General features: G+C 52.4%; 1 long non-coding RNA gene across 4 annotated transcripts; it reads right to left on the reverse strand.

Moving 5' to 3' along the window:
* Positions 1 to 1,217: 1,217 nt before the first annotated feature.
* On the reverse strand, positions 1,218 to 9,793 carry LOC127058983 (uncharacterized). Of its 4 annotated transcripts, none has more exons than XR_007776513.1 (6): positions 9,197 to 9,793; positions 8,055 to 8,362; positions 5,511 to 5,737; positions 5,113 to 5,202; positions 2,120 to 2,264; positions 1,218 to 1,545 (listed from the first exon to the last, which is right to left on the reverse strand). It is a non-coding gene; the product is annotated as an uncharacterized LOC127058983 (long non-coding RNA). The 4 variants fall into 4 exon arrangements; XR_007776516.1 differs by lacking the exon at positions 1,218 to 1,545 and adding an exon at positions 1,548 to 1,595; XR_007776514.1 differs by lacking the exon at positions 8,055 to 8,362 and having other exon boundaries at positions 1,223 to 1,545.
* Between the last annotated feature and the right edge of the window lie 1,342 nt (positions 9,794 to 11,135).

Here is an 11,135-nt window from a genome sequence, read left to right on the forward strand (position 1 = left end):
GGCACCGTTCCCCATCGAGAGGGACATCCCACCAGCATTTGCCAGCCCACAGGACGGGAGAGGTAGGCTCAGCTGAGCCCCCTTCAGTCCCCACACTGGGGGCACTGATCAAGGGACTCGAGCCATACCTCGCTAGTAGATTGGCACAGACCCTCTGAGGCACATGCCACCTGGCAAGAACTCCGGAACCAGCCCTGACCATCTTCAAGGCCCAGGACTGATCCCAGGACTAATCGGGGACCAAAGACCTCCAATCACTGGCCCGTCATCGCCCATCTCCAAAAGGAAGGTCACCCTCCTCAGGACAATCCTCCTGGCAATCAGCTCATAGTAGCTCCCGATCCCATATGAAGTCCCGGTACCAGTCGAGTAGCATGAGGATTGGATTGCTGGGTATCCAACACAGATCCACCCAACGCTGTCAGTCCCAGAGAGCCTGACCAAGACAGTCTCACTAGGTTGGCTTTGAGATGCAGTGATTGGGACCAGTCAGATAAGAGCCACTGCTCAGCTGGACTGGGATCCCCGTCGCCCAGGACCAACTGCTCTACTAGTAGCTCCAGCTTAGCTTTGAGCAGGGTTCACTGACTGTGGGACAAGACCCAGTACAACTACATTATCAGCACTGAAACCTGTCCAATAGCCCCAAGCACAGTGGCCGGTACCATGGTACCCATGGAACCCTTGGGGGTTCATCTAGCCTTCCCAGGCTGCCTGATTGGTTTTGTGAGCCTTGGAAAGGCCAGCGGCCTTGGGATCCTATCCCTATCTGGTGCTGGAGACTTTTGCAGGGTAAGACCCCCCTAGGTCCAGGAGGACCCAGGGGAGCAAGCTGCTGGACCACCAATGGTTCCTGGGGCACTGGCATCATCCTCATCGGCACCAGACAAGGCTATCACAGGGCCTCCTTACCCAGTTCCTCAGGATGATGCCAAGGCATACCAGGAACATTTGAAGAGGGTCTTTTCTAACCTGGGGCTTCAGGAAGAGGAATTGGAAGAGCCCTCGGATTCTCTCTTCGACGTCCTCTGCTCCGCAGCTCCTGCCAGCATGGCTCTACTCCTTCATGAAGGGATTTCTAAAATCACTAATGCCCTGTGGCAGACCCCCTCTTCCCTGGCCCCCATCTCTAAAAGAGCCAAACACAAGTACTTCATGCCAACCAAAGGGCACGAGTACTTATACTCCCACCTACCCACCAATTCTCTTGTGGTTGAGGGGGTTAACCACAAGGAGAGACAGGGAAAACCCGGGGCCACCACAAAAAATAAAGACACGAGGAGGCTGGATCTTTTCGGGCAAAAGGTTTATTCGTCTTCCAGCCTTCAGCTGAGAGTGGCCAACCACCAAGCCCTCCTTGGCCGATATGACTTCAATATGTGGCAAGCCATGGCCAATTCAAAGGGTCGCTCCCCGAGGCTTTCCGAGCTATCCTTCATGAGAGACGACACCATGGCTTCCGCTATCTCCATGCAGCGAGCCTCTCGGCTGCTCCTCTCTGGGTTGTCCACCGGCTCAGCAGACCTGCCCTTCGATGGCTAGGCCCTGTTTGCGGAGCAAAGAGACATCAAGTTGCATGGCCTCCAGGACGCCCGCTGTGATGGGCTGGATCATAGAAAACCCATTGGGAACTGCCAACTGATATGCCTAGACTACCTCTCAGCCTGTTTTCCCTGTCAGTTTGGGACTTCAGAACCTTGCCTAATTTGAGCCAGACATGCTAGCCTGCTACAAACATAGACCCCAGTCTGAACTACGTCCCCTGAAAGCTCCAGGCTTAACTGAAAACAGCTTAAGAAGTGTTTCTGGCTCCAACACTCAGATGCCCAGCTCCCAGTGGGGTCCAAACCCCAGTAATAAAGTTTATACAGGGTAAACACATACATTGTTCGCCCCCTATAACACTGATAGAGAGATATGCACAGCTGTTCCCCACCTCCCAGATATTAATACATACTCTGGCTTAATTAATAAGTTAAAGTGATTTTATTAAATACAAGAAGTAGGATTTAAGTGTTTCCAAATAATAACAGACAGAACAAAGTGAATTACCAAGCAAAATAAAACACGCAAGTCTAAACCTAATACAGTAAGAAAATGATTACAGGTTAAATCTCACCCTCAGAGATGTTTCAGCAAGCTTCTTTTACAGACTAGCCTCCTAGTCTGGGTCCAGCAATCACTCACACCCTTATGGTTACTGTCCTTTGTTCCAGTTTCTTTCAGGTATTCTTTGGGGGTGGAGAGACTGTCTCTTGAGCCAGCTGAAGACCAAAAATGAAGGTGTCTCCCAAGGATTTATATAGTTTCTCCTTGTGGATCTAAATCCCTCCCTCCCCTTGTGTAGAATCCCCTCTATAAGATGGACTTTTGGAGTCACATGTCCATGGATGACTTAAGTTCCTTACCAGCCAGGCCACATTCCTGGGAAAGCTCAGATGTGGATTGGTGTCTCCAAGTTTATTGTGAGCTTAAGTGTTTCTTAATTGGGCACTTGCTGAAAATAGTCTTTTCTCAGGAAGCTGACCAACTGCTTCACTGAAACTACTTAAAATTAAACAAGTACATAGCCAATATTCATAACTTTGATACATGCATACAAATAGGATGAATATATTCAGTAGATCATAACCTTTATAGAGATATGTTACATGGCATATGTAGCATAAAACATATTCCAGTTATGTCATATATACATTCATAAGCATATTCCCATGAAGCATTATGGGGTGCAACATCACACCCTCACCACCAAAAAAACCCTGGGTCTCTATGGCCCAGCCCTAGCCTGTAAGTGGTTCAAACTGCAGCAGTCACAGGCAGGGCCGGCTTTAGGAAGTGCGGGGCCCAATTCGAACACTTTTGGCGGGGCCCTGGCAGGGATGACTTAAAAAGAAAAAAGTGTAAAAAAAGTCTTCCATTTCTTCCATGTATTATTTACTTTCCATAACTATATAAATAATAAAATTGTATATTATGTACATTGCATCATATATGCTGTTGATTGGTTATTAATGACTGCCGTTTCACATGTGTGGGTCCCCGCCACTCCCTGGGGGCATGCACATGTGTAGGTTCCCGCTGCTTCCTGCCCCCCTCATTGAAGCAGGTGTGCAGGTTACTGGCCTGGGAACTGCAGGGCAGCAGTGGACATGGGGCTGGTTCGAGGCAGGGCAGGGGCTGACTGGAAGTAGGGTCTGGCTGCAGGCAGGGCAAGGGGTGCGGGGCTGGCTGGAGACAGGGGAGTGTGGGGCGGGCTGGCTTCAGGCAGGGCCACAGGGGGGTGCAGCAGGGGTTGGCAGGGCTGGAGACAGGAGTATGGGACTGGCTGGCTTCACGCAGGGGGGTGCAGCAGGGGTTGGCTGGAGACAGGGCAGGGCGGGCAGTGCAGGGCAGGTGCGGGCAGGGGTTTGTGGCAGGGATTGGCTGGAGACAGGGCAGGGGGTTTGGTAGGGGCTGGCTGTGGGCAGGGGGTGCAGAGCTGACTGCAGGCACCGGGGGGGCGGGGCTGGTGCGGGCAGGGCAGGGGATGCAGCAGAGGCAGCTGGAGCCCTGGCCCTTTAAAAAGCCCCCAAGCCCCCCGCTATCCCAGGGCTCTGGGGGCTATTTAAAGGGCCCGGGACTCCCCTGCTTCTACCCCGCCCCGGACCTTTTAAATAGCCGTGGGAGCCCTGGGGAATGCATGGGGGCAGCGGGGCTCCGGCAGCTATTTAAAGGACCGGGGTGGCAGAGGCAGCTGGAGCCCTGGCCCTTTAAATAGCCCCCAGAGCCCCCTGCTACCCCAGGGCTCTGGGGGCTATTTAAAGGGCCCGGAGCTCCATCCGGAGGCACGGGGCTTGCCGTGCTCCAGCCAGAGCTCCAGCCAGGAGAGCACGGCCGCGGGGCTTGTCGCGCTCCGGCCAGAGCTCCAGCCGGGGCCGCGGGGCTTGTCGCGCTCCGGCCAGAGCTCCAGCCGGGGCCGCGGGGCTTGTCGCGCTCCGGCCAGAGCTCCAGCCGGGGCCGCGGGGCTTGTCGCGCTCCGGCCAGAGCTCCAGCCGGGGCCTCGGGGCCGCGGGGCTTGTCGCACTCCAGCCAGAGCTCCAGCCAGGAGAGTGGGGCCGCGGGGCTTGCGGCGCTCTGGTCAGAGCTCCAGCTGAGAGAGCGGAGCTGTGGGGCAGCCAGGCTCCCGCCGGTGCTTTGGTCAGGGGAGCGGGGCCATGGAAGACCCTGGAGCAGACCGCAGCCAGGGTAAGTAAAAAAATTTAAAAGGCGGCTAAAGCGCGGGGCCCTCTTAGGCGCGGGGCCCGATTCCCAGGAATCGGGCGAATCGGCCTAAAGCCGGCCCTGGTCACAGGGCCAGGGGCGTCAGCCTCGGCAGGACCAGCCCCATAAATGAGCCAACGGCTACAAGCGCCACCCGAGCCAGCCGCCTCCATGATCTGCCCAGTTGGGCTCAACTCGTAATAAGCAGGGGGCCATTTTGAGGGTGTGCCCAAGGGCAAACTACCAGACTATTCCCTGGATCTGTCCTTCCCTGTGTTCTCCAACCACCTTACCCTCTTCCTCCCTGCCTGGATGGCTAGAACCTCAAACCGATGTGTCCTCAGCACAGTGAAACAGGGTTATACCCTCCAGTTCCTTTCTGCCCTCCCCTTCCCACCCGCCTTCCCCATCCATCTTTAAGGACCCCTCTCACAGAGTCTCCTCATGCAGGAGGTAGAGGGGTGACTACAGCTGGGTGCGGTGGAAGAAGTTCCTCTTTAGTACAGGAACAAGGGGTTCTTTTCCCGGTACTTCTTAATCCCAAAGGCCAAGGGTGGTCTACAGCCCATCCTGGACCTGCGAGACCTCAAAAAGTACCTAAAGAAGTTAAAGTTCTGCATGGTTTCCCTGGCTTCTATTATCCCCTCCCTTGATCTGGGAGACTGATATGCCGCCCTCGATTTGAAGGATACGTATTTCCACATAGCGATCTTTCAAGGGCACAGACTCTTCCTCCAGTTTACAGGGGGCCCCACCATTATCAGTTTGCGGTCCTCCTGTTTGGCCTGGCAACAGCACCGAGTGTTTACCAAGTGTATGTCAGTGGTAGCAGCTTATTTCAGGCGCCAGAGTATTCCGATCGACCCATACCTCAACGACTGGCTCATCAAGGGCAGCTCCAGGTCTCAAGTCCAAAGGGATGTCACTGTGTTTCAGGCCACATGCTGCTCTCTGGGCCTACTGGTAAACAACAAAAAGTCGACATTAGTGCCACTGCAGAGGATAGAGTTCATTGGAGTGGTCCTTGACCTGTGCCAGGGTGTTCCTGCCACTGGAAAAGTTCCACATGTTGACGAACCTCATCACAGAAGTCTCCGCGTTCCCTCTGACTACAGCCAGGGTCTGTCTGCGCCTCCTGGGTCACATGGCAGCGTGGTATGCCATGCCAGTCTCTGAATGCGGCCCCTGCAACAATGGCGGGGGATGGTCTATTCCCAGTCCCGAGACCTTTTGGAAAATATTGTTACCATTCCCCAGGCAATACTTACTTCGCTGCGATGGTGGACTGACTCCAGGATAGTCCTGGAAGGGGTTTAGTTCGACAACCCCTCACTCCATCAAGTTGGTGTTGGACGCCTCAGACCTCAGCTGACTCCAGGATAGTCCTGGAAGGGGTTTAGTTCGACAGCCCCTCACTCCATCAAGTTGGTGTTGGACGCCTCAGACCTCAGCTGGGGTGCGCATCTTGGTGACCTCCAGACACGGGATGTGGTCCCTGGAGGAGGCAAAGTTACACATAAATGTCAAAGAGCTCCGAGCAGTCTGGCTGGCACGTGGAATCTTCCTGCCCCACCTGGCGGGCAAGGTGGTACAAGTCCTGACGGACAACACAGCTTCGATGTTCTACATCGATAGGCAAGGGGGAGCGTGCTTGTCGACTCTCTGTCAAGAGGCACTCCATCTATGGGACTTCTGTATCAGCCACAAAATGCACCTGGAAGCTTGTCACCTTCCCAGTGTCAAGAATACACTAGCGGACCAGCTCAGCAGGGACACAGCAGCTGATAACTGCACTTTCACTTTCATTGTACTTTGCAGCTGCAAAGTCAAAAATTTTCTAACAATCACAAGATGACAAATATGCTGAACTTAGAGTTTTGCCACATCATCACAATGCAACAAATTAACCAGAAACATGAAAATTTCAGTTGCCACCTGGCTCTTTTACTTAAAAAGACAATACTTATACCCAGACCTCAGCAGGATTACAATCCACAAGGTTTACCATATGCACTTTGCATCTGGAGTTTGTTCCCTGACAGTGACATTTTGAAAATTGTTTATAGACAGATCTCAAAGTAAAACAGGAAAGGAGGCGTATGTACTGGAGGCCTGTTCCAAAGCCCAAAATTTTATTCTTCCGTTGTTTTGCCAATCTTTTATTCCTGTTCAGGGGGAAAAAGATATGCCCCTATTTCTCTGAATATCAGTTAATACAATGGACCAAAGAAAATCATAAAGGAAAGAAAACATGAAACAAAAAGAAACTATCAGAAAATCCAGTGGGGGAACAATGCTAAATGTCAAGGAAGACTATAAGGCACATTCTTTGATTTCTGGCTGCAGTTATTCACCAGTCAAAAACTACTGTATCTTACATGGAAATCTTGGTTATAGTTTAGAAATCGGAAAGGCCAACTATATTTGTATGTCCTATTTTAACCTTTTGCATCTTATTTCCTCCCATTGTATAATACAGAATCTGGTGAAGTTTACTTCCATCCACGTACAGTGAACCTTTAATTAATTTTAAACAGTTTAAGCAGTTCAGAATCAAATTATGTTTGGCTTCCACCATGTACATGCCAACAAATGCCAGCATTGCATGTCTTTAACTGGTGGTTGACAAACCACGAGATATTTTATTCCAAATGTAAAAAGTGGGTCATTTTTGACAGCATTTTATATGACAGCTCTTTATCCTAGAGTTTTTCAACTCTTAAGAACAAAAAAAAACTTCTATGTGTGAGGAACCCCCAAAATATTCAGAGCAATAGCTCATTCCCTACTAAACATTAGGAGAAATAATGGCGGTGTAAGAAGATTTAGAAAGAAAGTGTAGCTGCAAACCTAACCATGCCATGGCAACCAGTGTTTCTATAACTCAGACGCCCTCATGAAAGGTCGCTTCTTCCACAAGTACCCAGAAGAAATGACTCAAGAAGTCATCACACACACAAAAACATCATGATTATTTCCTCCTCTGTACTTCTCAGTGCATCCTGTCTGCTTTGAATCCATCTTGTCTAGATTTGGAGTGACTGCCTGTATTGTGCGTATAGTACAGTGTCAAGCATGTTGTCAGTGCTTAATAAAATTCACAATAGCTCATTTCCACCCCAATTTTCTATTAACACATATGTAACACCTCTAGTTTTATTACCAACACAAGAATTGCAAAATCATGTTGCAACAACAAAGGAGATATTATGGTTGTATTTTTATGATGGATCAAAATTGTTTTTGCTGTTTTCAAAATATTGATCCTGTGTCTCTGCTCTTTTAATCAGTGTCTTAGTGACAAGCATGTCTATAAACAAAAACATTATTTCTCTTCCACTAGCATTGTGAAATGTGCTGGCAACTACCTGACACCCATCTTCCACCCCAGAGGTGACTACAATTCAGTGATGCTTGTATATGCAGTGCACCATACCATGCTTTAATTTTATTAAGGGGGAACTCAATGGGTGTGTTCTGCTTAAAAACTGATGGCACTCCATGGGTCATTGGTGTAAACTTGCTTTGGAATCCTTTGCACTGAAAGGGCTCTAGGCTGCATGTATAAGCCAGGAGGATGGTAGTATATTCAGCTGGACATGTTCCTTGCACTCTATACCGCAGGCGAAGCCTCTGTATTATTACAACACACCTTGAAGGAACAGCATCAGGTTGAAAAGTCAAGCACTCAAATGACAGGAAAGGCCTGTGGCACAACAACAGGTTAAAAATGCATCAGGTGGTCAAGAAGCCCAGCAGACTTTCAAGAAGAGCATTTGTTAAATGATTCAAACACTGTTTTGGTCACCCACCGAGGCAATGCTGAGCTAACAGAATGTGATAGGGAAGTGGGGGGAAAATCAGCCCGTTACCCAGAGAGGGCACACGGCCAGGGTCACAGCTGCTCAACGAAACGTCCTTTTCCCCTCCTCCAGCTGCTTTAACTTTCGCTTTCCTCTCAATCGCTGCCTTCCAGCTCCAGGAGTCCTTTCTCAGAAACCACGTGGCTCAGCTGTTCCTGGTTTAGGTCATCCCTCCTGCCTCCGTGGCACCGTCACCTAATCAGCCAGAGACCAGCCAGCGTTTCTTGGACCTCAGTGCCTGGAAACCTATAGTCAGGCTAGAATGACCAGACAGCAAATGTGAAAAATCGGGACGAGGTGGGGGGTAATAGGAGCCTATATAAGAAAAAGATCCCAAAATTGGGACTGTCTCTGTAAAATCAGGACATCTGGTCACCAGAGTCAGGCTGTACAGCCTGCTGCAGTTTGTAAAGTGAGTACTTCTGGGCAAATGCTTCAAATCATAGGATTGGATGAAACGAGATCATGGAGTCCAGTCCCCTGCACTCATGGCAGGATTACGTCCTAGACCAGTGGTGGGTGCATGCAGCCCATCAGGTAATCCGATTGTGGGCCGTGAGACATTTTGCTGACATTGACCATCTGCAGGCACAGCTCTCCACAGGGCTGTCCCTAGCCATTTGGGTGCCCTATGCAGTCCCCCCTCGGGGAGCTGTGTTGGGCCCCAGGCCTCCCACCCCAGGGCCTGGGAGGCAGGATCTAGTGGGGGGCACTTTTGGGGGCCCCACAGACCCAAAGTGGCCCTGGGGATTAGTAGGGGGCTGGGAGCAGCTGGCTCCACTTCCATCCCCCCCCCGGCCCCAGCCGTGTCGCTTGGGGGAGGGGGCTTGGGAGAAGGGATCCCCCACACATTCACCAGCAGTGGCGTGAGGTGCAGCAGCCCAACAGCAGCCCGCTCCACTCCCACAGCTCCCAGCTGTGGTGCTCTGCTTCCTGCCGCCAGTGAGTGCGGGGGGTGGGGAACCTTTCCCCAACACCTCCTCTCCCCCGAGCGACACGGATGGGGCCGGGTCAAGGGAAGCAGAGCGGGCTGGGGCCGCGACACTCTGCTTCCTGCTGATGGTGAGTGGTGGAGGGGGGCCTGCACTCACCGGCGGCGGAAAGTGGAGTGACCCGGCTGGGAGCTGGCGGAGTAGAGTGGGCTGCTCTGCTTCCCGCTGCTGCCGATGAGTTCGGGGTTGCTGGGGGGAAGGGGTGGAATGGGGGCGGGCTGGGGGCAGACAGGGGGAAAGGGTAGGAGGTGGGGCGCAGGGAGTTGTCCGGGGCCCCATATCTCCCTAGGGACAGCCCTGCCCCTTGCAGTGGGACAGCCGCAGCTGGTGCTGCCACGTATGCAGCATGCAGCTGCCTAGGGCACCATGAAATTTGGGGCAATTTGGTGCCCCAAATTTCATGGTGCCCTACACAGCTGCATATGCTGCGTATGCCTAAGGACAGCTCTGCCCCTGCAGCTCAGTTGCCACAGTTCACCGTTCCCAGCCAATGGGAGCTGTGGGAAGCGGCAGCCAGCATGGTCACTGGGCGCTGGGGTGCCCATGCCTGCAGACAGTCAACAAAAGCAAAATGTCTCGCAGCCCACAGTCAGACTACCCTGATGGCCTGCATGCAGCCCACAGGCAGCAGGTGACCCACCACTGTTCTAGACCATCCCTGACAGGTGTTTGTTTAACCCGCTCTTAAAAATCTCCAATGACGGAGATTCCACAACCTCCCTAGGCAATTTATTCCAGTGATTAACCACCCCAACAGCAAGTTTATCCTAATGTCCAACCTAAACCGCCCTTGCTGCAATTTAAGCCCATTGCTTCTTGTCCTCTCCTCAGAGGTTAAAGAGGACAATTTCTCCCTCTTCCTTGTAACAATCTTTAACTAAAACAGGGGCGGGCAAACTTTTTGGCCTGAGGGCTGCATCGGGTTTTTGTGCCTCCCCAAACAGCCAGGCGTGGCCCGGCCCATGCCCCCATCTACCCCTACCCCCCGCATCTCGCCTCCTGACAGCCTCCCCAAGACCCCTCCCCATCCAACCATCTCTTCTTCCTAACCATCCCCAGGCTCCCCACCCCTACCTGCCCCCCACTGCTGCCCTCCACCACTCCATCCAACCCCCCTCTCCTTCCTGATGGCCCCCCTGGGACCCCATACCCATCCAACCACCTCTTCTCCCTGTCCCCTGACTGCCCCCTGAACCCCCACCCCCATTCAACCCTCAGTTCCCCGCCCTCTGACCGCCTGCACCCCTATCTACACACCTGGCCCCAAACCACCCCCCAAACTCCCGTGTCCTCTATCCAACCTCCCTACACCACTTCCTGCCCCTGTACCATGCTGCCTGGAGCACCGATGGCTGGTGGTGCGGCTGCACCAGGACAGCCAGCCATGCTGCCTGGCTGGAGCCAGCCATGCATCACGCAGTACAGAGCATTGGGTCAGGCTGGGGTCTGCAGCTGCACTACCCCAAGAGCTTGAAGCCCCGCTGCCCAGAGCGTTGCACCCACGAAGCAGTGAGCTGAGGCTGTGGGGGAGGGAAGACAGTGGGGTAGGGGCCAGGGGCTAGCCTCCCAGGCCAGGAGCTCAGGGGCCAGACAGAACAGTTCCATGGGCTGGATGTGGCCTGCGGACTATAGTTTGCCCACCTCTGAACTAAAAGCTAATCTTCAATTCCTGGAGCCTCCAGGACAATCCTGAAGGGTTGGCAACCCCAGCAGACAAGTCATCTTTGAAAAGGTCTGCAGAAGAGCTCTGTGGAGTTTGAGAGCTTGTCTCCAACAGAAGTTGGTCCAATAAAAGATATTACCTCACGCATCTTGTCTCTCTAATATCCTGGGATGCACACTGCTCCAACAATATGTAAACAGTGCTTTGGCTAATTGAACAGCTGTAGGCAGTGCACTATCACAATGATCTTAAAAAAACAGGACAGCTGTAACATGGATACATTGAGGGGCAATGCTGAGAAAGGGTTCCCATAGTATTCCACAGCAGTACAAAACCACATACTTTTGTACTTATTGGTGCATGGTCACTGACCAC

This window comes from Gopherus flavomarginatus, chromosome 10, assembly GCF_025201925.1.
Source record: "Gopherus flavomarginatus isolate rGopFla2 chromosome 10, rGopFla2.mat.asm, whole genome shotgun sequence".
In the NCBI taxonomy this organism is placed as follows: Eukaryota; Metazoa; Chordata; order Testudines; family Testudinidae; genus Gopherus; species Gopherus flavomarginatus.